The 26504-nt window shown below is 44.0% G+C and overlaps 1 protein-coding gene across 5 annotated transcripts in view; it reads right to left on the bottom strand.

Moving 5' to 3' along the window:
* PPARGC1A (PPARG coactivator 1 alpha) overlaps positions 1–26504 on the bottom strand; it is a 360860-nt gene that overhangs the window by 89219 nt on the left and 245137 nt on the right. Inside the window, exon 1 of one of the 5 annotated variants that reach the window (XM_083834453.1) lies at positions 624–661. The exons of the other annotated variants lie outside the window; for them this stretch is intronic. The gene's annotated coding sequence lies outside the window, so the exon portion shown is untranslated. Of the gene's footprint in view, positions 1–623; positions 662–26504 lie in introns of those variants that run through there. 5 annotated transcript variants of the gene reach the window in all.

Below are 26504 nucleotides of genomic sequence, written 5' to 3'. Positions count from 1 at the left end.
TCATACAACATCTTTCTTTTGGGCTTTTTTCCACTTCCCAACACACCAGTGGCACAACATCCACCGGCTTCAGCCACCCAGGGAAAGGCTTTAACACGCCTGATAATGCTGATTTCACACTCCAGCATTTCCCAGTTGCACACAGGAAAGCTGATCCGAGTGCCTAAACTTTCTCAAGGCCTCCAGTGCTTCTTGCAGGCTCTTCCCCCTCCCTCCCGACACAAAATCCCTCATGTTTAGCCTCAGACCCAGCCGGTCCGGGTGCTGGCAGGAGATGAAATCACGCTGCAGACACACTCAGCCGAGGGGAGGGGATGCTTCAAACCGCCCGGCACAGGCGAGACTAAAGGTATGCCAGTTTATTCACCCTGCGTGGCCTGTTCCTGCCAGACACCCTACGCACACACCTCCCCACGCGGCCACACGTGCTTTGGGGAAGCGAGCCGGCCCTTATCCTGCAGGCGCTTCACCTTTAGCTGCGGTGGTGCCGGGGGTAACGCGAGCCCCGGGCGCCTTTGCCAGCGGCCCCGGGAGCGGCGAGCAGGATTACTCACACGAGTAAAGTTACTCATGTGACGCGTTTCCAGGAGCGGAGCTTGAATTCCTCACACCTCTGAAGTTACCTGACGGATACCCCACGGGCAGATACCACCACCATGCGCCGGCTGCTCGGGCCGCCGCCGCGGCGCGCTGCGTTTCACACACCTGCCAGAACAGTCCAACCGCCACCGCCGCTATCGCGCTTTACATAACGCCGCGTTTTCGGCATTGTTTTTTGAAATGCCCTGTGCAGGTGTCAGCCTGTTTAAAGGGTACAATATGTGTGCTCGCCTTGCATTCCTGTTCAATGTGTAAATCGTTACCTCTTGGAAAGTATCGCCTTCTCGCTTCTGACATTTATGCAGAACAGTGAAGTCTATTTTGCCAGCTATGACTTCAGTGCCGCTCTCAATAACTTTAAAGATCAACCATAACAAAACAAAAAGGCTTCTGAATTTTATTGGCACGTGCTGCCACAAGAAATACAAAATATGTGCAGCTGTCACCACTGATACTTTAATACTTTTTTTAAAAAGAAAAGGAGAAAGGAAATCTAAGAGAATAAAAGAGCAGTCATAGCCCACAAATCTGCTCTGACCTGTAGGGCCAGGTTAAAACAGCTGAATGATTAAAAAAATAGTCTTGTCTGGAACGTGGAAAGCAAGGTAAGCTCAGCCCTCAGCAGGGCACCTTCCGCGGGCGTCATTTACAAACCCAGTCAGCCCGGGCCGAAGGGGTTAATGTCAGACGCACGTTATACCCAGTGATGCCTTAAATAATCATCACATGGCTCCTGTAATCTGTTCCATGCTGTCAGCACTGGGTTAGTCATAATAATATCAGATAAGAGCTGTTCAAAGTGACATACTAACCAACATGAGAGCCACATGACTTTCTGGCTACGCCGCTGCCCTTCACCTGAACTTTGGCTTAGATAGCTTTACCCCGGGACAGCGCGTGCGGCTGTTACGGGGCGCTTGCCTGGAGCTGCCAGGGGTCCCCTCGGGTTTTTTTTTTAACACCAGCCAGCCCCTGGGGTGAAGGAAACACTTCTGCTGGCGGGGGCATTCGGGGTGACTCTTGATTTTTGTTCAGCATTTGCTGCCAGGCGCTGCTCGGTGGGCATGTGGGAGTTAGGCCGGGCAAGGCCGGCGAGTGAGGAGAGGGGCGAGGGGCGAAGAGGCCGCTGGCCGTGGGGCACCCTGAGGGGCATGAAACCGGGGCCGAGCACAAGGACTGCAAAGCCTTTCAGCAGCGAGAGCAAACACTGGGCCGGAGAGAAAGCACGGGGTCAAAAGGAGGAATGATTAAAAGGGAAACAGAGAAACGGGTGTGTGAAATCAAAACTTAAAAAAAAGGAGACAGAGATGGTTGGTATGTGCACTGAAAGACAGCAAAAGAGTGAAAGCATAAGAAAAAATAAGAGCTCCAACCACAGATCTCTGAACCCTCTCACGAAGTGCCTTATAGCCATTTCCAGAGACAGGGATCCATCTCCTTCGTCTGCTGTGCCCAGAGGCCAGGCCGGCTGAGGGGGAGCCAACACAACCTCGTGGAACAGCCCTCTGCTGTTTCAGACTGCGTTTTTTTAGACAAGGGACCGGTCTGCTTAATTTGTGGGTGCAAAGTTTCACACGCAGTGGTGCCCTGGGGTGGCAGGATGTTAAAAAACAAACAAACAAAAACCCCCAAATAATTAACAACACCAAACAAAGCCCAGCAACTGGCCATGAACTACCTGGGAAAATGGTAAAAATGTCCTGCTCAAACATGAGGTGAAGGGAAATCTGTTGCAGAGCTCCAATAGATGTGAAGGCATCCTTCTTGACAGGGATGCATCCTTCCTGAGCTGCAGCAGGACAAGACCGCGAGGGGGACAGCGGGACCGCCAAGGAACAAGGAGAGCTGTGCAAGGTATTGCAGGGTATCAGCTTGGGCAGAGGGCAGGGAGAGGAAAAGGAAACGTAGAAAGGGACTGTTGTGTGAAGGAAGGGGGTTAAAGGGAAAAAAGTAAAACAAGCAAATCAAAGCCAAAAAAAATACGAAAGAGAAAGACAGCATTAGAGAGAATTTAAAAGAAAATGGAAAAAACAATGACAAAAAATATTTAGCTTTTTACTCCTGAATTACTTCTGTCCTTATGAACTGCAGCACACTCCACGTCTACCTTCTAAAACAGCACATTTTGCACCCTCAGGAAGAGATTTGGATTTTGAGTCTCGTTACGTGCCCAGCTAACGTTCATCTCTGCAATGTCGAACTGCCATACTGCACTGAACACGTCCCTGTATTAGCCCCCCGTTAAGCCAAAAAGGACAGGGTCAGACGAGCTGGGTGCAGCTAGGGCATTCACAGCGGAAGGGAGAGAAGGGGCAAGTGTTTGGTGCTCGTCTGCCGCCGGCCAGCTGGGACCGGCTGCCCAGCCTGCTCACCCAGAGCTGGCCTGAAGAGGCTGGAGAGGCTCCTGCCGCCTTCAGGGGATGGCTCAGGCTCTGGTGTGCCAAGAACGATAATCTGTTTCTCACAAAGATGTTCCTTCTCCGGCACTTGCAGGTCTCTTGGGTATTATATTAATACCTGCTCTGGGTATCGCACTAAACTCAGAGAGGAAAGGAGTGAACACACCAAGACTGACATAAAGAAGCTGGGTTGCCTGCAGACAGTGGATGTAAATAAATGCCTCTTGGCTCAATTAAAACTTGAATCACTCTATGGAAGGATCCGTATCCTTCCCTGTACTGCATAGGGAAACGAAAACAACTATGTTCTTGAGTCCTTAATTTAAGTGGGATAAATCTTGGAGCATAAATTTGGTTCATAAAATTGGATAGCCTACGTTCCTGCATTGTTCTTGTGAAGAATTACCTCTAGTATATAACTTGGATATGGTGGGAAGACTACCTAGTGTCATCTCAGCATCCAGCACCCTATTTTCCTACCTAACTGCAGTATGAGAGTATTTTCTCTTCTACTGACCCTTGTCAAAACTGGCATTATGTAACAGTTAGATGGATGGAAACCACTCCCTGCTTTTTTAAGACCTCTAGCCCTAGACAGGGCTCTAGAATGCACTCACATCTTCCTCTATGAGTTGCTGAAGGTATGATGTTAGCCCTCTTCTCTTACTGAGCTGTGCAGAATTTTGTTCCAAACTATGCCATTTATTATTCATTATTATTTAATGGGACCAAAGAATGCAATACGTGTAACCAAGAAATATGCCAAGTAATGTTCTTTCCTTTAATGGCTGGATCAAAGGGAAGTTTATGAGGCTGGTGCTGGCTCAGCCAGTAGTGGCATTTGCCCCAGATCCTCCGCGTCAGAGTCGAGCTCTACTGCAGCGCACCTTGCTAAAGCACACTGATTTAAAATCTGGGACCAAAAGGTGTGTCAGGCATCTGAAGTTCACTTGCCTTCATGAGCTGTTTTTCCCTTTCCAAATAAATGCTTTTGGAAGACATTCCTCTAAGCCAACTTGCAGTAAGTGCTTAACATAGCATCTTGGGTACTCAAAAAGCAAACAGTCCTTGGAGACCACTCTTCCTTCTCACGCTGTAAATGCAGGCACTGGGTGATGGAAAGGCTCTGAGACGTGCCAGAAAAGGGACAATTTTCTGATTTCTCTTCTTTCTCCTTCAGTCACCAGCTGCTTTATCAACAACCAGATCCCACCCACCCCCTCCTCCCCGTAAGATTTGTAAACGTCTCTGGAAAAGTTGTAAAACTAGCTCTAGCAAGATACGCATTCACACTAATGCTGAAGACTCAACTGTGATAATTTAGCAGATCATTAATCCCACTCTCTAAAGGAGCCTGTAAAGCAGAACTAAATATGCAAATCCTCTTGTGCTTTAAACTTGCATCTGTCTGTCCGTCCATCCAACTATCTATCTATTGTGCCGGAATTCTCCTAAGATCATACTGTATTCTAATCCACTAATGTAGCTCAACTGGAGCATACAAGATTAAATTAGAAAAAAAAAAAAAAAGATGTAAAAATAACGTGAAGTCTCAGGCTACCAGAGGCCTCCGTACCGTGGGTAATCTTACAGACAATGATCTCCACCACACGTGCAGAAAGAGGGTGCGCGCAGCATGGGGGGGTTCGTAAATTAGCCTTTTATCACCACGCACTGACATTCAAGCACCGATTACTGTAAGTCGCAAGTGCAAATGAGGTGGGTGGCCTCTTTCTAGTCCACTTCACTGCACTGCAACACAATCTGGCGTGACCTCCAATTCCTATTCAGGACAGTGAATGCTGTGGTACCAGGGGGTTTGGGTATGCTGGCATGGCTGCAGGTGGCATGCTTGTGCAGTAACTACCCGCACTGTGCCTGGGGCTAGACATTTTGCTCACATGAGCAATAAACTCTCTCAATCAAATGTAACTAAATGTATGATTTACTATTTGCAGCTATTCTAGCATGGAACTATTCCTGCTTTAACTCAGATTCTTTTTTTTTTCCTTTTTTTTTTTTTCTGGCTTTAAATCAGAATCCTAAATGAACATTTAAAAATGTAATGATCTTTGCTCCTTAAAAATTGCAGTATCAACGTCTATGGGGCACCTTCACAGCCAGCACTGCAGTGATTTTTAAGATGCAGCACAAATGATAGAGTGCTAACAAATGCGAAGTAACATTGCGGGTGAAAGCTCAACAAACAATCCTGGACCCTACCCTATGTACATCAAGTCCAGGTGGAAGAAATGTCCCCCATCTCCTCTGCAATTCTGCAGAGCAGAGTATGGTAAAAAGAATACGCGAAGCTCACAGAACCTAATCCAATGGAAAATACCAGCTCCTGCTTGAACCACAGGAGCTCTGGAAGGCGAGAGACACCTTATTTCTGTTCAGGGGAAAAAGGGGCACTGTGCAGATGGGGAAGACCCAACTTCAGCAGTTTGTGTCAGGGAATAACAGATTTATTCATGGCTGGAAAGCCCTGTGGGGAGCTTCAGCAATCTTAAGGCTGGAACTAACACTATCTCTCCAGCAGCCACAGGACTCTGCTCCTGTCTGGAAGTGCAGCTGATGCTCCCATATGGGATTTAGCTGCTGGCAGAGAAACTCTCTGATTTGCTACAGAAACCTCCATTCTCCTCCCTCAGCCACTTCAGTGCACTGTGAGGAGAGCTACTCATCTAGGGAGACCTAATGGGCTGTGTCTGCCTCTTCCACCTTTAAAATCTTCCTGTTTCCTCACCGAAAAACTCATGCCTAGAGTATTCCTCCAAGAGACTTGTGGTCTAAGGGACTACTTGGGCTTAAAGAAGGTTCCTAAGGACCATCTCTGGCTTCTCATTGCCCCAAGTAGAAACCGGTATGGTCCTATAGGGAGCTTGCCACTGGACTTGAAACATCAGAATCCAACAGGATGTTGGCTGAGACCTGTGGCTATGCCATGGTCTCTTGAGCACTGTGGAAATCACCAAAAAAACACCATGGGGTACTTGTGTGTCTGTTTAGGCTCACGCAAACTTGTACATTTACTGTATATACTCAGAAACCTGCAAGCATTCCAGTAACCAAGCAGCATCATCCAAAATCCCATTTAGACTTTTTCCTTCTTCACAGCCTGCTTCAGCCAGTTTCCTCTTCTCATTGTCCATGCCAAATCCTCTGGGTCCAGCTCAGTGGTTTGGGCCTCACTTTGGAGCCCAGTGTCCATTGGAAGATGGGAGTAGAGCAATGTTTGAATCTTTTTATGTCAGACATACAGGACAAGACAACACAAGCAAATGCTTTACAAAGGCATGTAAAGTTACACAGGCAAATGTGAATAGCTACTGTTTCTGCTACTGAAACCAGAGATGCAAGTGGTACACAAGTGTCATCAGGGCTTTGGCATACTGACACTCGCACCTCGTGCAGGGAACTTGGCTTTTGGTGGAGGTGGTTGGTGGGATAGGAAAAGTAAAAATGCACACATAAATGTATATATATCTATAAACACACAAAAGATATGCAGTCAGATTTGTGAGTGAGGAAAGGAATAGTAGAAGCAAGCACTATAATTAGTTCTGCAATTAATTTCAAGATAGAGCATGACGACAATGCTAAACCAGCTCCTTAACCTCCACTCCTAACAATAAGGCTATTCTCTTCTGGTAATCCTATGTCTCACAGGTCAGGAAGCACTGTGTTTTGTCACTCAACACATACGTGTTAACTCACACAGGGATGTGTATCTTTATGCAGTTGTATCTACATTTACGCACAGAAAAAAATGTGACCTGGTTATGAGTATTTGTTTACTAAATTCTTCACACCACAAGCACTTCAAACCCAAGGAAGAAAAAGAGAGAGAAAGTCAAAGAAAGGAGAGAGAGAAGGAAAGAATGAGAAAAAGAGGAAGGAAGGAAGGAAGGAAGGAAGGAAGGAAGGAAGGAAGGAAGGAAGGAAGGAAGGAAGGAAGGAAGGAAGGAAGGAAGGAAGGAAGGAAAAGAAAGAAAAGCACAATCTGATACTTACGTATGCGTATCTTTTTGTCTGCCAACTGAATTGAACTGGCAATAGAAATTAAACCAAAGTTACAAGTATTCAGTGCCTAGATATTATTACAGTGTCCCATGTGCCTGGGTCTACTCCAATAGGAAACAGCTCAGAAATTAAAAATAGGAACAACAGGGACTTTTAAAAATGAAATCCTCACTCACAATGCACACACAGACACATTAAGATATTTACTTTTATGATATGTGTCAGCTCTGCACCAGAGACTTTTACAAATACCCTGAATGTGTCCCATGCTGTATTGCAAGTACTGGGTACTCAGAACAACATGAGTTTTCTAACTGGACACCATTGAAACCACAAGAAATTATAGGTATTTTTTTCCACAACATTTTAACAAGACTTTCATTATCTATAAAGAAAAATTAGAATAATTAGCTTTATAAAAAATGCCATTTGCTTTAGTAAGTGTTTAGCTCTTTTCCTTAGTAAATGAATCACATCCATCCAAATTTCAGGCTCACAACAATGAGCTGCTCAAGAACACAATACAGACTACTCTAAAAGCATCTTCTCATTGCCAAAGACAATAAGTTTACAGAGGGAACGGCAAAAGTAGCCAAGCAGTCATACTCTGTCTGCATTCTACAGGATTATCCCCAAATTCAGCTTCCTGCCATTTGGGAACCACAAGCATTGGTCGAGGAGGCATTTTACCGACTACTACAGCATACTGCAGAATGCTCTATGCAGTATCGCTGAAAGGGAGGTAGAAGAGCTAGTAATTCTGCTCTTACAACACCGCCATAAAATGTACCCCTGCAAAGGGAAAGCTTAGCATTAATTGCTTGTTGTCAAATTCATCATTTTTCCCAATTTATTAGAATTTTGTGCATTGCAGCACCACCAGAATAAGTTTGTGAGTACTGCAATACACCAACCTTTATTCTCCCTTTGGCAAATTAATGCAGATATTTTGCCTTATGATAATTCCTAATTAATAAGAGGTTTAGGAAAAAGTCCCCATCATTTGGAACTCCAGTGGTACTACTATTCATTTGAAATTCAACTCTAAGGTTGTTGTATTTTTTTATTTTTTATTTTTAAAGAAAGATGTGGAGCTCACTCTTTACCACATCCCATTTATTGCAAGAATACTTAATATTAGTAAATTGGTCCCTTTGGGAATCTAAATGTAGGCACATATAATAATACACGTTGAAAACCATAATTCTATCATAATCACTTCTCATTTCAGGCCGTTGGTTTTAGCTGTTTTTTTTTGGGCGGGGGTTAATTCAAAAAGGAGGTTTCCTCACTGAAGATTTACAGTAAGATTTGAGTATTTACAGAAACAATTTACGTTTGGATCGCAAGCTTATTCATGCACAAATAACCCTTTCATATATGAAATTCTTAAAAGTAAAGCTACACAGTTAAATAAACTTGTGCGCCACAGCTTCACTTCAGGTAATCTGTACAATTTTCTGCATAAAAGACCAGCGGGTCAGCCTGAAAACCACTTATGAATGATTTAAAATATAGGAAAAATAATACAAGCCTGCACATCGAAGCCCAGGGCTATATTTTTAAAGGGTACTTAGTGCAGGTGACTCATGTGTACAGCGTGTTCTTACGTCTTTAAGGTTTTTTTGAGCAGTGCGAGGGAGAGGCAATTTTAACTCGTTCTGAGTTTGTAACTTCAGCAAGGGAAAAAAAATGACGAGGCTGGCTCCACAGTCAGCAAAAGCTCCCCACGTTGCTCACTTGAGCGAGCAGAGGAAGAAGGGTATGCGCAGGGGAAGGGAAACCAAGGAGAGGCTTAACCTGATTTCCACCTTTGCGTTTCCAGCTGTGCCGACGCGCTCCCCAGGAGCTCGCCCACACAGCGGGGACCGCACACGGCAGGCAGCCCCGGTCCTGCGTCCTTTGGGGCATCACGGAGCATCTCCCCGCGTCCTCGCTCCCACCGCCACCGACGGCTCTGCAGGTAAAGGGCTCCAGAGGCCAGAGCCGAGGGGCAGGATCCGGCCTGTCGCGAGGAGGTTTTCTTCAGAGGCACGTTGCATTTCCATTTTAAAATATGCAGGTTTTCCCCAAGAGAGCCGGAGGAGAGGGGAGCGTATTGTCTTTCTTTAAAAGGATGGTGCATTAGTGACTATATTTTTCTGTTAGATCCCAGTTTGTCTAGTTGGGGAATTTATGGACTTTTAAAAATAGATTTTGCCAAACAATTGTGTGGGCAACTGCTGACTTGCAGTCTGCGCGGTATCTTTCCGTCAGCCTCAGGAAGATTAAAGCAGGTTCTATTTTCATCAAGAGGGAGCTAAGGATGTAGGCACAAAGGAGAAATTCACTTTTTGTCCACATCAAGCTGAGCCTCTTGCCAGACGATGCAGCGTTCGCTGCAACAATTGCCAATATAATGTGTTGCCTTCTATAGTCCCTTCAGGTTGAAGAATAGCCTTGTATTGCTACACGTAGAGAGCAGGAGTATTTCCCAGTCCCTGGGTCTCTACTTTAATGCTAGGACAATTTCTTTTCTAATTTTGCATGCCAAAAAGCTGGCAGAAAATAACACTGGCGTACAAAGGAGCAAAATCTCCCTGCATCATACACGTGAGGAAGGAAATACGGACAAAAATAAAACATCCTCTGAAAGATCACAGAATTATTTATTCCTGGATCTTCTTTTAAGTCCTGATTCTAATTCTGCAGCGTGAGGCTCAGAGAGAAAAGCAAGTCACAGCCTGGTATCTACCCCTCCTAGATGGAAGAGAGGGACAGGAGCCCTGCCAGCATATCTGTACAAGACAAACCTTGCACTGAACAGGACTAGAGGGACTCAGGAATGGAAATGATCTTCTCAGCCGTCGAATCCAGGCCCCTGGTGTCACAGGCTTCAATGTGGTGCAGTCCCTTTTATAAAGCGATCACTGGCCACTGGGAGGTATTCTCCCCTGCTACCCTCAGCCACAGGCTCTCCCTTTTTGTGGTCAAATCTCCTTCCTCTAATTTTCAGCCTAGCTTTGCTGGTGGCTAGTTTACACCTATTTATTCTTGTGTCAACACTGTCTGGTAGCTTGAACAGCCCTTTCCTTCCCTGGTGTTTATCCCTCTGAAGTCTTTATGGCAAGCACTCATATCCTCTCGCTGCCTTTGTTTTGCTAGGCTGCCCAAGCCAAGCTCTTTTAGTCCCTTCTCACAAGACAGGCTCTCCAGCCCTCTGATCTTCTCAGCAGCCACTCTCTGCACCTGCTCCAAACTGAATTTGTCGTTGTGCATACGGCTGACCTGAACTGTACACAGTATTTCTGACAGAGTCTCACCACCAAATATGCCACAGAAATACCATAAGCAGAAGAGGTATGGGACATATTCATAGGATGCTGCTGTTACTCTTAGACACATAGAATGATAAATATACTTGGCAATTGTTGACCCAAATGAAAGACATAGATATATCAAAATGTAGGTCTTTAGACAAAGACAGGAAGCTAGAACACTGTATTGCATAGTCAAAAGTATTTCTTAATTTAGGAAGAAAAAGGAAGAGAGGAAGAAAATCATCTTCCCCTGAACCTAAACGTAACTTCAGATGAAAAAGTTCACTATGCAACTGCATGCAATTAAACCACAGCTGCTCTTCCCATAAATACCGCCCTCCTGTGCATACCACAGGAAGGGCCCCGTGCCACAGCTCCTCCTTCAAACCCCAAAAAACACCTGCATGAAATGCAAAACGTCAGGATGTACTTGGGGAGCAGACCAGCATCCCCGCGTGAGCTGCTGTATCCGAGTCAGCTTCTCATGGCCACTTCTGCTGCTGCCAGATGAGCAGACCCAGACCACAAGCAGAGCAGCTCACTGCCTTCCTGATGAGCCAGCTGAACCTCCCACGTGCAAGGAGACACAGCGACCCCTAAGAAATGACTAAATATAATAGCACTTGCAGCGATTCCTCCTCCACCCCCATTGGTAACGGCCCGCAGCACAAGGCTGAGGTAAACCAACGTGCCGCAGCCCAGGTAGAGGTTGCCTCCAGGCACGCCAGCAGTCAGCAGGCTCTCCGCAACATCCCACAGAAGGCTACGAACACTTGTGCCAGTTAATTAGCAATGGCATTAAACACGAAAAGGGACACTGACCAGGACATCGGGGTTAACCTTAGTCTATGTGAGCTGTGCCGTGTGATCTTTTATTCCATCTGTTATCAACATACCTCAAGAGATTAATCCAATATTCACCATTTTGAACAAGCCGATGCCATTTTGTTACTCCGTATCATACTTCACGAGTCTCAAATGTTCAGTCTATGATTGACAGCTCGAAGAGGTGCCACGAGGTTAAAGGACAGCCTATCCATTTTTCAAGGGCAAGAAATCTTTTACAAGAGACGTTCCGAGATTTTTCCTTTTAGCATTTTTCCATTGTTTGCCTAACCTAAATCTCAAGCATACACCGGAGTTTAAAAGCTGGTGTAACAGGAACCATCAGTCAGAAATGAAAAAAGTCTCAGAGAAATGCACCATATGCCAATCCTAAAAACACACATAAATTATGGTACTCATACACGATATCATCGCAAGATGCAGTACTCAAGCAATAACCCTCCCGTCAGTACTAAATGGTACTTACTGCAGCAGGCATCACTAGCCACAAAGACACCTTGTTTCTATAACCCTGATATAAAGTTTTATACCAGATCAAGGACAGCGCGAGAAAACTGATAGCTTTAATAGCCACAGCTATGGGAGGGGAAGATGAAGCTGTGGAAACCCTTACCCTGCTCTGCGGGAACACAGCACCATGCACGAGGGCAGCCCAACAACGACGTGCAGCGACGACTACACAGTGCTACTTCTCCTCACGGGGGGGACAAGAGATTTCCTGGTGTATGTGCAAATGCCTCAGGAAGTGCTGATAGCACAGAAATGTTGCCTGGTAGCTGGCAAAGCATGTGCTCCCCAGTACAAGAGAGATATGGACATAGTGGAGAGAGCCCAGGGAAAGGCCACCGAGTGACGGAGGGGAGCGCCTCTCCTAAAAGGCTGCGGGAGCTGGGACTGCTCAGCCTGCAGGGGGCTTGGGGGGGTCTTACCAATGCCTATGAAGACCTGAATGGTGCAAAGAGGACGGAGCCAGGCTCTTTCCCGTGGTACCCAGTGATGGCACAAGGGGCGATGGTCACAAACTGTCAGACAGGAGGCTCCATCTGATCACCGGGCAGCACTTCTGTGCCGTGCGGGTGACGGAGCCCTGGCACAGGCTGCCCAGAGGCCGTGGGGCCTCCTCCTTGGAGACCTTCGGAGGCCGCCTGGACGTGGGCCTGGGCAGCCTGCGCTGGGTGGCCCTGCGTGAGCAGGGGCTGGGGCGGGTGGACCCTGAGGGCCCTGCCAGCCTCAACCACCCTGTGACTGCCATGCGGCACGTGTGGGACCGCTGCCTGCAGCTGGACAGTGCCTTCATCCACAGCAGCAGTGCTGCGGCCCCCTGGCAGGCACGCTCCTTGCCTCACCAGGCACCCACAAACATCAAGAGCAGCTTTTTATCAGCCACTGGATATAGGGCCAGTTAGTATCAGCTAGTCATTAATCTGGTATTACGCTGTAGGTCAAAGTGCCCTTCTGTTTAGACCTTATTGTCAACGTCTTCCGCTTTCTCAGCATCATGATTTACTGTTTGGAGCGATGTAACTTCATGTCACTGTCACTTTCACTGCATGCGTTCTGCTCTTTGCCTCTGAGACGTCTTGACACCTTGATATACAAACCAGAGGCTCTAAGACGGTTGTAAATACTGCACTGAGATCCATTCCTGCAAAGTTGGGGAGAATGTAACACAGCTAATTGCATACGTATAGGTAAGAGATTGACTTGAGAAATTCATAAAACAAAAATATTGCATTAATAAATTAAGAGCTGCAACCTGTCTAAAGTTCAGCTGTATCGACTGCTGGAACATTTGAATGATTGCTATAATTATTGTAGATACCAGTGCCAGTTAACAATATGGCCTCTTGTGCTTGCATTGTCTTTCCCATCTCTGCAGCAGCATTATAGCTCCAAATGCAACTGTTGCTGAATTTAAGCAGGAGTGCCTGGAAGGCAACGCTGTATTTTATACCTCTATGCTTTTGGTGTTTAATTGGGTCCTAAACTAAATATGCTGAATATATACTTAATTAAATGTGCTAAAGAAATATTCTGGGTGCATTTAGAAAAGATTTGTTTGGTCAACTAAGATGTTTTGCAACTGTAATTGCATTATTGTTATTGGCATTTCTAAATCACTCTCTGCATTTCCTTTGGAATAAATGTCTCCGTAGCTCACCAGTATAATGTATTACTATGCTACAAAACTGGAGGAACACATTATATATTCATGTACACTTGGCTTTAACCACTTACAGTATAACAATGAAGTAAAGATTATTATGCAGTAAGTTTGCTGAATCATCATTCTTTTAAACCATAAATATACTCAGCATATACCACAACATCCACCCAGTGAGAAATTCGGTAAACACAACTCACTTATATTTTGAAATTGAATGGACAGTTAAAACTGAATTAAGTAGTCAAAACCCAGTATTTTCCAAAACAGAAGCTCTAGTCCATAAACTGTGGTATAACACAGCATATTTCTCTTGCAGTACAGGCAAGAGAGAAAAGGAGGTAGTATCACGCGTGTTCCTGACACCTAGGCACTCATTCAAAAACAGGTTCTGATAGTGGTCTTAAATAGCTAAAATTACAAAAAGAGAGAAAATCCCTTTATATTACATTTTCTGGAGCATCATCAACACTGCAGCAGAGCAAGGGAAATCCGTATCCCTTTTATCGGCTTCTAACTGTGATGTATATTATCTATTTGACAATATCCTTTGTCAAACTGTAGCAAGGGCATTTGCTTTCGCAAAAATCACAACCAAAACCAAAACCAAGGCCCATAGAACATCACAACAAAAGTAGGATGGTCCTTAGATCAAACTGACTATGCTGTACGTGGAGAGAGAAAAATCATGTTTAATTTTTCCACTCTAGCAGTTTAGTAACGTACAGGGATTTTCAGCGTTTCTGCGTATTGCAGTTTTGTTAGTAGGCTAGTCCCAGGCATATGCTTGTGTAACACAAAACATACTTGGTTTTAGCATTAATAGTTTCTTTAATTATTTTTCTATAACGGCATCGTATTTGCAGTTTTCGCTTAGTGCGGCTTTCACATTTTATAGTTTTTAACCTCAGGAATCTTCCGTATTTTGGCATATTTAATGCAGCAGAAGGTGTGGTACAAATTAGCTGACCAAGTTCAAGTTCAAGAGGCATCGGAGGCAACCCCCCCTGCTGCAGCCCTTCTCTCCACCATGGAAGTGACGATGTGGTGCTGTTGGGAGGAGGGGGACAGGCTGCACCTCAGCCTAGGGAAGCCTTCAAGCACACACTTAACTGGAAGCATACGATTACTTTAAATTACTTCAGTGGGATTATTCACACGCTTGAATTAAATGCTGTTCTGGATTTGAGCCCTTACCTATGGGGCAAAGTCTGTCTCCACAGTACCTACCAAAATGCAGAGGGGCTGCGAAGGTGAGGCACCCCTACGTGTTTCCAGGACCTTACACAGCAGCCCAGGGAGACTAAAAAAATCTCTTTTAACGTCAGTTGGAAACCGCAGCTGCTTTCCAGTGCTGAGATGGGTGTCTCTTACAGAACAGTGTTTATTATTACAGCCAGGTAACAAACGTATTGATAGAAAGTCGTCATTTTTTAGAAATACTTATTGATCAGAAATCTCTTTTCAACTAATTTTTTCACGTTTTCTCCAGAAAAAAAAAAAAAAACCACAAACCATTATTTTCTAAGAGCTCCTCCCTTTATTGTTTGGTACCTGATGCTTTTTCATAATTTTGGGATGGGGAGGTGGTACTTTGCCAAGGAAAGGCAAAAAAACCCATCTGCTCTTAAGAGGAAAATCTTGCTCATGATCTGATTTTCAGGATGTAAAGAGCATTAAAAAATAATAATATATATATATTATTTTTTTTGCTTAAGACAAAATAACAACCCTAAACTATTTCCTGACCAGCTTTTGTTTCCTGATCCCACACATTCGCTCTATTCTGCAGCTCCACTGGTGCAGACCTCCACAGCCCAGGCAGGCTGGATGGAGCCGAGGAGAGGAACTGCCCTTTAAATAGACAGCACAGCTGCACGTAGGCTGCTCGGGGATTTCAGCGTCAGCCCCTCTGACTGTATTAATGGGAATTTAAGGGGACTAAAACCCACAGATACAGAGGAAAAAAAGACAAACATTTTTTTGATCTGGCATTTCTTCAGCATCAGAACCTATTTAAAACAGCATGTACTTTGTAGTTTTCAGAGATAAAATGCAATGTAAGAACCTTTATCTTAACATACTTCATTTACAATCACAAGAATTATAATTTTGAGAACGGTCCTGAAAAGCAAAGAAAGACACGACACCAATGCTACGCAAGGTATTTTAAAATCAGGCCTTGTTTGTTTGTGTCAGGAGTTTAAAGCAGAGGGCATGAAGGTTCTTGCTAATTTTTACTAATAAAGAACCCAGAAGCCTGCAACTTCAGTATGCCCCTTCAGTATTTAGGTAGCGTGCCAAAAGAGCACACGTTGTATTCCCAACAATGAGACATACGCATGTAGTTTTGCTGCAGTCTTGCTACTTTCACTATGTGTCACTGTGTATCAGTGTTAGCTGAATAAATGAGAGCAGCGCTAACAAGAGAGAGAGGGAGGGAAAAATGTAGGAATGGTGACACATGATTTTTCCTGAAACATCGCTTCTCTCTTTCCAATATATTAGGAAAAGGTTATGCTCCTTTTGCTCGTAATTATGAAACAAGAATGTTAATACCACAAAGGTTCGGCATAAATCAATTTCAAACTGCTAAATTTATTAGAGAGTGCTTGTAATATATTATCTGAAATGGGAAACAAATCCAAGGCTAGGATATTTTATACTGATACTTTCTAATTATATCTAAAACCCTAGATAACATTTAAGTTTCTATTAAGAATTGCTATTTTTTTTACACCTGAAAACCTTTAGAAATACATTTTATCTGCAACGAATACTAACCCAAACTGATTTATACAACGAGAAATGTGTTTACAATGAGTAAAAACTACTAATGATGGCATAAAAATATCAAACTAAATTATAGTTAGCATTTTTTAATGGCCAAGGGAGTTAAAGTATACCCTAGATTAACAGTTGTGATTGATATTATTATTGTTACTATTATTAATGCTATATAAAAACTAGTGAGAAAAAAACCAACAACAGAAACCTTTGAAGTTGCCTCCTTTAGGGTCTGAACTAATACATACTGAAGTTAAAGGGTCTCAGCAAATATTTCAGATGCAGTATTAAGAAAGAACCAAAAGATCGAGCTGATTTAGTTTTAATTTTATAACGGTGTTTTTAAGAGTAGTGGTACTTCCATTGCATGAAAATCTATGCGAATTTCTAGTTCAGAGTTAAATCTGGAATGCAGCAGTCTAAACATAATCCCTGTAATTGATAGATAGTCCAGCATGCTGGCTGGGCTTTCCCCTCCGAAGCAGATAAAGTCATTTATAAGAAAGAGAGAAAGACAAGGACGGAGAAAATATATTTTTCTATCTGATGCAATGTTTTATTCCAACAGCTTCATTCACACATGGATATTTAAAAATATGGTTTAGAAGATAGCTGATATTTCTGTTGCATAGCTGATATTTCTGTTGCAATGCAAACCTGAAGGTATTTTTATCTCAATGCACACGGCTTGCGCAGAAATCTCAGGAACTCTAATGAGAATATACCTCACCAGTCTGTCAGGGAGATTTGTCCAAAACACAAAATTGCTGTACCACATGGCACAATATTGGCAGTGTCTGCTCAGCAGAGTTAATGGAAGGAAAACAGGATTCTTTTCAACATGAAGAAGTCCTCCTTCGATGTCTGATCCAAGGAAATGTAAATGCTGTTGCATCGATTTGAAGGGGAGGTACCAGACATCGCGTGGTCATTCAGAGCGAACTCCGCAGTGAGTGAGATGCTCCTTTTTGGACAAAGAATGAGGCATGCAACCGAGCGGACACCTGGTCATTTAAAATGCACCAGGATTTGAATGGTGTGCCCATTCGCCAAATTGCTGCTGCTTTGCTGAGCCAGAGTAAGTAAAATGTGTTTCCCTTACACATTTCAGCTGTTGTGCTGTGTCAGAAGGCGCTCTGGGCTGGAACGTGCAAACAAGCCCAAATCATCTTCCTGGGTTGTTTCCCCACAATTCCTGACAGCTTTCACACTGCAAAAATGCATCTGACAAACACTGCCATTAGTGCATTACTCTCAAATTAGGACTAATAAGGTCTTGTCTTTGTATCTTTTTTGATACAAAATAAGACGTATTCTTTTTTATCTCATAAGGTTTAGACCCAGCAATGGCATGGTTAGTCCTGCAGGCAAATGACAGCCTTCACGGGTATGGTATATCATCCGACCTCTAACTAAAGCCCAGTATGTTTCTATAGCAGAGAAAAGCTTTTTCTTGGCCTGCCCCAACTCACACCAAGAGTACGCATCACCTGTACACATTACTGTTTTTTTTTTTTTAGCAATTCTCTGGCTGGTTCCTAGCGCTGCCTACGCTAGGAGTGCCTGCCAGAGGTCTCCCCATTGCCATTGCACGTAACAACCTTCTCAGGGCTCTCTCCTCCTCCTCCTGCTCAGAACCAGAGCGGGACATCTTGGTGCCCTCACCATCTTCCACCCCATGCTTGGCCTCCCAGGGCTGCTGCCGTCTCCCGCAGCACCTCCAGCCAAGCTATGGGGGCTTGGTGGCACCGTGTGCTCTTGGTGCTCCACTCAACCCACGCCTGATGTGGCTCTGCCTCTGCTCATCACCCAGTTTGTCTCAGGAAAGCTCACAAAGTCCCGGATAAGCCTTTTTCCACTCACAGACACTGCTGCGCTCTGAGTAGAGAGCTCTTTATTATTCAGCTTCGTGTCCTGCAAGCGAATACCCAAATGCTGTTGCATTCATCAGAGGGAGTTACTGGAAACATTTACGCTAATTACGCTCCTGTCTAAATTGGTTACTAATCTTATATTATAGTTAAACCACCAGAAGGGTTTCTAAAACAATAGATTTTTTTTTGTTAGTTAGTGGATTTTATCAGACAGATAATGGCAGAGAAGGAATAAATAAACGCAGGAGGTACAATTACATCATCTTACTATTTCAGCATGATAAACAAAATGGTATTCACTTCCCTCCCCAGAGTGCTGTGAGGCTTATTCCATTAAGGTTTGTCAAGTGCTTGGATGGAAGGCCCTGTAAGTGCATGGTGTTATTAGTAAATATTAAATAGAAAAACAGACTCTATCAGGATAAACAGGCTAACTTCTGCTTGGCAGATGCAGCCAGTACCACCGGCGTGCCATAGCACTGGGCATCCCCATCAGCTCTGACACCTCCTAGCCTCCAAAAGATTGGATTTGCTCAGGTTCAAACCTGCTAGAGCTAAAATTCATCATCCCTACTCCTTCCCCACACCCAGACAAAAATTTTACTCCCACTGGAGTGCACACCCTGGACAGAAGACAATGCGGAGCAGACTGATGTGTTTTATTTTCCAGGCATCCCCGAATCCGCTCATCATCCTGCACAGCAGAGACCAAAACCCAGCAGGCAAGGGGGTGCATCGAGCGCACACGGTCCCCTCTGTCACCACCCTCGTCCCCTAAATCCTGGCACCAGAAGGAATTTCCGCTGTCACGGTCTTTCTGCCTTTCCCAACAATAGAGAGGGTGAAAAAATCACCCTATAAATGTTTCACCAGAGATAAAAGGAGGAGACATTTAAAGCATTTGTGTAACGCTGCGCTGATCAATCAGAGTTAAGAGATAAAACTGCCCTTAATATCATGTGTGAGTAAAGGTCTAAAATAATTCTGCATTGATCATTCATGATTAAAACTAATGTCATCTGGTACCTTTGGTGTTGTGTTTTTGTTTTTGTTTTTTTTTTAACTTTGCTGTTAAGTCAAGCCTGTGCCGGGCAGAGCCATCTGGGGCTTTACATCTTCCCAAGCCTGCTGTGCAGTCTGATGGCATCTCTTGCGTAAAAGGCACAGACTGACAGGGCTTCAAAGGAGACGCAGTCGCTGCAGAGAAGCAGCTCCTTTCACACCAGGGAAAAAGGTGGGGACAGATAATGCCGTGGAAAATGACATTTCTGGTGGGTAGAACTGGAACCCTAGTGCCAACAGAAGGATCTCCACATCCAGAGTCTTCTGTTTTGGGGAGCGGGGTCTTCGCCAGCTCTAAATTTCCTGCAGAAGGAGGCGAGCGTCTCTCGCCTTCAGAGCTGCCTCCCCAGCACCGTGTACAGAGAGCAGCCCCGAGGGTCAGGTGTTTTTTGGAAAGGAAAACCTCCTCTGCTGTGCTCAGCGTTACCAGCCTCAACGCTACGATGGCAGCTAGCCTCTCTTTCCAGAAGTGAGCTCCGAGGTGGTTTGGAAACACAAAATTTTGAATTACAGCAGCTTCTTGCTAGCAGGGACTACTTACTGAAAAGCACCATTTGCAAGGATAATTTTTTGATCTTACATACAAAAAAAAACCAAAAAACAACAAACAACAACTAGAAACCAGGTTTTAAAACACCAGTCAAACAATGAGAAGCAAAAGCAGTAAGCATGATAGAAGCAACCTTCCTACCACTCTTCCCCTCAACCCAAAACAACAGGCGGAGTTACAAAACAAAAGAACAAGCCAGAAATGACTGCAGAGACGTCACTCCAGCTCCTTTAACAGTTCCTGCAGCGTGATTGTTGGGCAGGGTGGCCTCTGGCTGCGCTGTTACCTGACCGGGATGGAGGCAGGCTGGATGGAGCACATTTCAGAGGGAAGCCCACTTTGGGAACCCACAGGTTGGGCTGTTGACAATTCGAGAAGACATGCACCTCCCCTTAGGTTTATGTACGGCCATTGGTTCAGCACCAATCTTACCAGCAAGCCAAGCTACTTGGATAGCTGGGCTTTATGAGGGAAATCTCCAATTATGCCCATCTATGATGTTATCTATTCATATAATAGCTTCAGATTCAACACAGCCCTCATTCTGCCGCTGTCATGGGGTTGGGCAGGCACTGGGAATGGTTTGAGGCATCCTGAAACGGTGTCACATCTCCTGCTTCTCAGAAACCTCCTTCCAGCACTACACAGCCTGAATTGGGAGTATGGACTGAATTGGAACCATGCAATTTTTAATGCGTCTACTTATTGAATTTTTAATTTGCAGATTATTGACTGTATGGACTGTAATGGCTTTGAACAACAGGGTGAGTGTGTATGCCAGACATCTGAAGTAATTCCATGTGAAAAGAGATAGCAAATTGCTGGAGCCTTTAATTACACTATTATTTAATAGTATTAAGGAAGGGCCTGAAAAAAACAGCATAGTCTCCCCCTGCGCATTTATCTACATCTCAATAAAATGAAATGCCATTTGTGTGAGGGGAAAGGAAAGGAAGGATGGGTCTGAATATATATACTTGTGTGCAACATCTCGGAAGGGTGGTGGTATAAAGGGCAGGCCATAAAGAACTGATGGGTTCAGTCCATGGGATTTTAACACTTCTTGCTTCTATGATCCTATAAGCCCCAGACATCAAGAAGCCATAAAATGAGAAGCAATTAGTTTTCTGCCCTGCCTTTTTCTATGCATATGAAGACTGTAAAGAGAATAACTGTCACCAATCCCCCACCTCTGTCTGCAGGTAGGCAGGTATCACAGATACAGGTCCTGCTGCCACAGAAACGGGGACTCCCTCAGCCTTTTCTTTCCCCGCAGGCTCTCGACAGCAACTTCAGCCCCAAAAGCAAGTTCCCTACAAGCTGGCAGCACACACCCGCTGGCCTCTTTGCCACAGCTTGTCCAGGTCACGCCAGACGCGCTCTCCCTCTCTGGCAGCAGGGTACCTCTCCTTTCCTTTCCTCTTAATTTTATTTGGAAACAAAAAGAAACAACATCCTGTCATCAAACACGAGGAAAGGGTAATTATCATAGCTACGTTTTACCTACCACAGTGAATGTTATTACTATGTGAAGATTACAAATATAAAGCCTCCAGGAATGTCAAAAGAGAATGTCATAACTAAGCCTACCTCTAAAATAGATGCTTGGGAAAACCCTTATCAGAATCACTTTGTCTACGTGCATGCAAATGCATATTACTAAGGGCTGTTCCTGAAAAGATCTGGGAGATGATTCGTGCAAGAAGATGGCTGGCTTGTTATTCCAGGGGAAAAACAGCAGCTACACACAGAGCCAGGATTTTGTCACGACTTCTCTCAGGCTGAGGTAGTCGGAAGGAGCCCTGACTACCAGCAGACCACAGCTGCTATCAGAAACACGCTGAGCAAACCCAAGGCCCATCTCTTCCCTCTTTCCCACCACCAGCTATGCATTTCTTCTCTTCCTTTTGCTTGCTTTTCTATTCCTTCATTTTTTTTATTTTTTTTTTGTGGCCAACCGCCACATCTCAGGCAACAGCACCCGAAGCTCTGTGCTGAAAAGCGCCACAGCTAAAATTCACTGTGCCCAGCGAATTAATCGAGGACAGGCAGGTGTCAGTGACTGCTTTCCTGTGGCCACTGATAGTTTCTACGCTGGCCAGTCTGTGCACTGAGGTCTAGCAGTGCTGAAGAAGCGCCGGCCAAGGCACACTTCATTTGCAACTGAAACGGCGCACAGTAGGACAGAGCTCGTCTGCAGCGAGAGGGGCCGGGGAAGGGAATTTTACAAATTCCTTTCAATGTCAGGTCCTTAACTTTGCAGTGGCAGTTCTGTATACCGAAGTTTTGTTTCATGCCCTATATATTTTCCACTTTCATACAGAGAGCGCTTGGAACTGTGCTTACTATTCTTGGCGTGCTGGAGAGGACGGGTGGAATACTAAGAGAACTGCATCTGAAAATGTACATTCACGACGGCTTATCAGTATTGGACATACATAATTTTGTCTTGCAAAGTTTTTGCTATGAAATTGGTTGTCACACAAATTCGCGTGCTTCTCCTTGCTCATTTTTTTTTTCAAGCCGCTACATTACTCTATTATTTGATGTCCGTTTTAATGTTCCTTAAAGATAAAGCAAACACTCTATACCGAAATTTCATGCACCCTTCTCTTTGGTTGAACGGAACTGAATTCTCACCACACAGTAAAATTTCACATACATTTTAATAACTCGGTAAACTCCACCCAGATGAAAATACCCACCTGTAAGCATGAAACATTTCAGTCTTAATTGAATGTAAATGCAACCTCCCCCAACACACGCTCTGTCAGGCGAAATAAAGTGCGTGCTCCGTCTATGTAAAGCGCTCCCGTCTCGTTTGGTGCTCGGGGAATAAGGACGCTTCAGCTGCAATAACTGAAAAACTGGCCCTCGCTTCGGCCTACCCTTGGAAAATTGAAATCTAAGTTTGAAGAATGTTTCTCTCAGCCCAAGCTTTTTGCCCCTCTGGCACTTATCTGCTTGATACCGAGCCTTCAGGGAATACTTGACAGGAACAAAATTCACGGAAGCTGGGATTGTTGACCACTGGCACAAGCTGGTGACTAGCGCTGGTAGTCCATCAAGCAAACTATTCTTTTAATCATCTCTGTTTCCCAGCCGAGGCGTAATTCACTGCAAAATTTCCACAGCCTATTAAAGATGAGACAATGGCAGTATTGCTTTGCAGTTTTGTTTGAAAACAAGAGCCATTATTGATTGCACATGGAAAGGCTGAGCCAATGATTTCCATTGATAGAATTTTAATCTCTCGAGCAACGCACTCAGTCAAGCCTTGGCGTGCCCTTTGCAAGAAGTGAGATGGAGTGAGTGGGGCACTGAAGTGGTGGTAGCAGAGATCTAGAGGAAGGGATGCAGGAGTAACCACAGAAAATTCCATATTTAGCGTCCCAAAGGTCTGAAAATTAGGATTGTTTCAAACACTTTGGGGATGAAAGCTCTGTGTGGAGGCTGGCTGGGATTATGCCAGCTTTGATAAAGATTAAGTAGGGCTTAGAAAAGACATACCAGCCTGCGAGTCAGAGAGTACGATGAGCTTCAGCCACCAAAGAGGAAAATAGAGATGCTTCACAGAAAAGCTCCAAGGTTTGCTTGCAATAGAGCTGGCCACCAACAGAATGCAAATAATAACAGCAATAGCCAAGAATTAATTCTTTAATACAGAATACATGCTAAAGAAACCAGAGCCATCTCACATGTAAGTGGGATGGTTGTTTTCTATGTGAAGAAGGGGAGAAATACCCCTGCCTGCATCAAGAAATAACTAGTTTGATTTCAGAAAACAGGCCCACTGGACACAGCACCACGCAAAGCAGCTGACAGGAACCAAAGAATTAAGACAGCCAACGTACAATGAAAAGACACAGCGTGCTATTAATAATGCTCACCTTTAAAGAACCATGGCATTTAATATCAGTGCTTATCAGAAGCATCTCAAGAGATTTCAGCTCTTTTAATGTACATCTCACAAAAGAAACACCACTAAGGAGTGCTGACTTCAGTGTTTTCCTACCACTAACAGCTGCCTTTCAAGGAAGATCCTGTGAAGCTTTCCTCTTCCACATTTAACTGACTCTGGATTTCCACGTTTAATTGAATGGGATTCAATAGCAAGAGCAGAAAGAGTTCAAATTGTCCCTTTGGGGATTCGTTCACCAGAAATTACTCATTCGTGCCATGACATTTTGAGGGAATATCATAATGTCGTTCTGGACACAATGTCATAACTTCAAGGAACAGAAGAATAAGATGGAAACATCAATTATGATAAAAGAAAGGGTGTAAAAATCACATTTTGCCCTGCGTCCTTATCACGGGAAGGTTCCAGTTCTGTCGGTCTGCAGTCACTACGTACTTCCATGACCGGGTCGGTACCATCGCCCTTGACAGGGCCACCTGCGGGGGACATCCCGCTGACCTTGTTCGTGCCAGCTCATCCAAAATCCTGCATGCAGTCTGGAGGACAGCAGTGGTACTGAGAGAGGTGTAATGTAGGAGGGCGGCGTAGGAAAGTGGTATGGGCAGGATCTGGCCCTTTCTCACAGCACAAGGTGGTGATGAAGGACTGACACAGGTCTGCTTGTCTGATGATGCTACAGGATTAGACCAGAATGAAAAACCTTATATACATTTAAATGCACATAAACGTGTACATACACATGTATGCATATACATACATGTATGTATATGTAGGTATGTAAAAGCATCCAGAAAATTATTTTGGTAACTCTATATCATGCTGTGATATTGAATTACTTCAGCAATACCACTATATAGCATAATGTTATTTTTTAAAACTGTGAAAAACAAGTGGGAAAAATCAGGCAGATGCTGAGCTCTAGCTGGAAGGCTGGGTGGTTGAGGCATTTAATGTGGGAATAAAACCTTTCACCCAGCAACCCACCAGGTCATACATGTCCTGCGCAACAGCAACGGCTCAAAATCCCTACCAACATCCCCTTGCACAGATGATGAGAAATGAGCTGGGAAGTAAATACAGTTGCTACGGTCCAGATGCTTCTATCACAAAAATCAGCCCAGCAGCTGTCAGCAGCCAGCCCTCCAGTAAGCAGCCAGGAACAGACTGGAGAAAGGGAATGCAGGAACCTGCACTGATAATGCTCGTCCTGGTTCGGGCAGATCGACAAACTGAATGCTTCCCCTTGCAGTTCGGTCTCCAGGACTCACTAACTTCACTCAGGTTTTGCTGTCTTCAAGAAAAAAAAAAATTGTACTGCTGTTTAAAAAGGGGGGAAATGTCGTAGTGGGTACAGCTTGAGGAAAAGGTGACACCATCCCAGCCTGCATGCACAGAAAGCCTGAATGGCAATCCTCTCTCTGTCTTCAAACTGCTGACTTATATTAATTAAATATAAATCCAATTAAGAATGAGTTATTTTCATCAAGATTAAATATGTTAAAATGAATCCATCTGTTTTTGTGATAATCAAACTTCAAGAAACAAGACTCTAAGTTTGCAAAAATATAAACCAGTGCTAAATGACACCTTTATGGTCTATGCCTGATTTTAAATTACTTATTATTCTTTATATATTATTTCACCTACCGTGTAAATTTTCACTTTTCATGTATTACAGCTGCTATGCCAACATTAAAAAGGCACTAAACATTTTACAACGGTGCACTGAATGGCATCAGAGTAACCACATTTGCAGCAAATATTTGCAGAGAGAATCGTTTCAGCCCGGCTGGGCTGCCCGGCCCCAGCTCTGCCCGCACCACCACAAACGGAGCAACTCCTTGCAAAGACTTTCCTTTCAAAGCTAACTCACGCATCAGGCTTTTGTCACTGTGATATTATAATCGTTTTGTTTTTCAGCTATCGCTGCAGCTTCAATTCATTTAGCAGTAGGCTTTTTAGATTGCAGCCAATTTATTATAATTTTTTTCTTTTGCATAGGAGGTTATGACGGTTTATTAATCCATCAATGGACTCCCTGAAAATATGATCAATGACGCTGCATGAAATGTCATTCTTTATACAGTTTAGGAGGCTTGGCAATTAATGCTTCAAAACACTATGACTATGTCGAAGCTTTTAAAGAAAATCTTGTTAAAACATACAGAACCATATCCCTGAATAGTTCCTGTAATTCAGAACAAAACACTGTAAATCTTACGCTTGACAACACTATCTTTATGAACTTATTCAAAAATGTATGGTATTTGCAAAAGTTTTTTCAAAAAAGTATCAGACGCAGCATTTGATTAATGAAACCCTGTCTAAAGCAACTTCGTCAGGCTGCGGTTCCTCAGCACTGCATTTCAGACATCTCTTAAAACATGAAAAGGACTGCTCTTTTCCCAAGCATCTTATTAAAAGGAAACAATCTGACAACAGTGCTTGCTCAGTGCAGTGCGGCTCTGAACTGGGTGAAGCTATGAAATGCATCACAGTTCGTTTTTCTTGGATGACGAGAGGCTCTTCAATTATAAACGTGTAAATGGGTGACGACTGAATCCCGGCAGCGAAAGTAACATAAATGCACGTCTCACCACTCGCTGCACCTCGCGTGCAGACACAGCAGCAAGCAACACCTTGCTGCGAGCCAAGAGAGAGTTAATGTTATACACTGTACTGCATTGCATTCGCATTAAATTCAAAGGACGACACATTTTCGAAGTCTTGTTTTAATAATAATGCTTACCATAGCAGTGTGCCAAATATTTTGGTTGATATTTAAATAATTCATGAATGCTAAACTCATCTTTTTTTTTAATAGAAGAATAAAACCATCATATTCAGGAGCTGACCTTTTTACTCTGCTATATAAACCCATTAACAATACGGAAAAACATATCCCAAACATAAAAAGCTTTGAAATATCAATTTAAAGGCTACTTTCTGCTATATCCTTTATTGTAAATGTTACC

This window comes from Anser anser (genome assembly GCF_964211835.1).
Source record: "Anser anser genome assembly, chromosome: 4".
Classification (NCBI taxonomy): domain Eukaryota; kingdom Metazoa; phylum Chordata; class Aves; order Anseriformes; family Anatidae; genus Anser; species Anser anser.
Note: the sequence above shows the minus strand (reverse complement) of the source record. Positions and strands in the feature narration are given on the sequence as shown.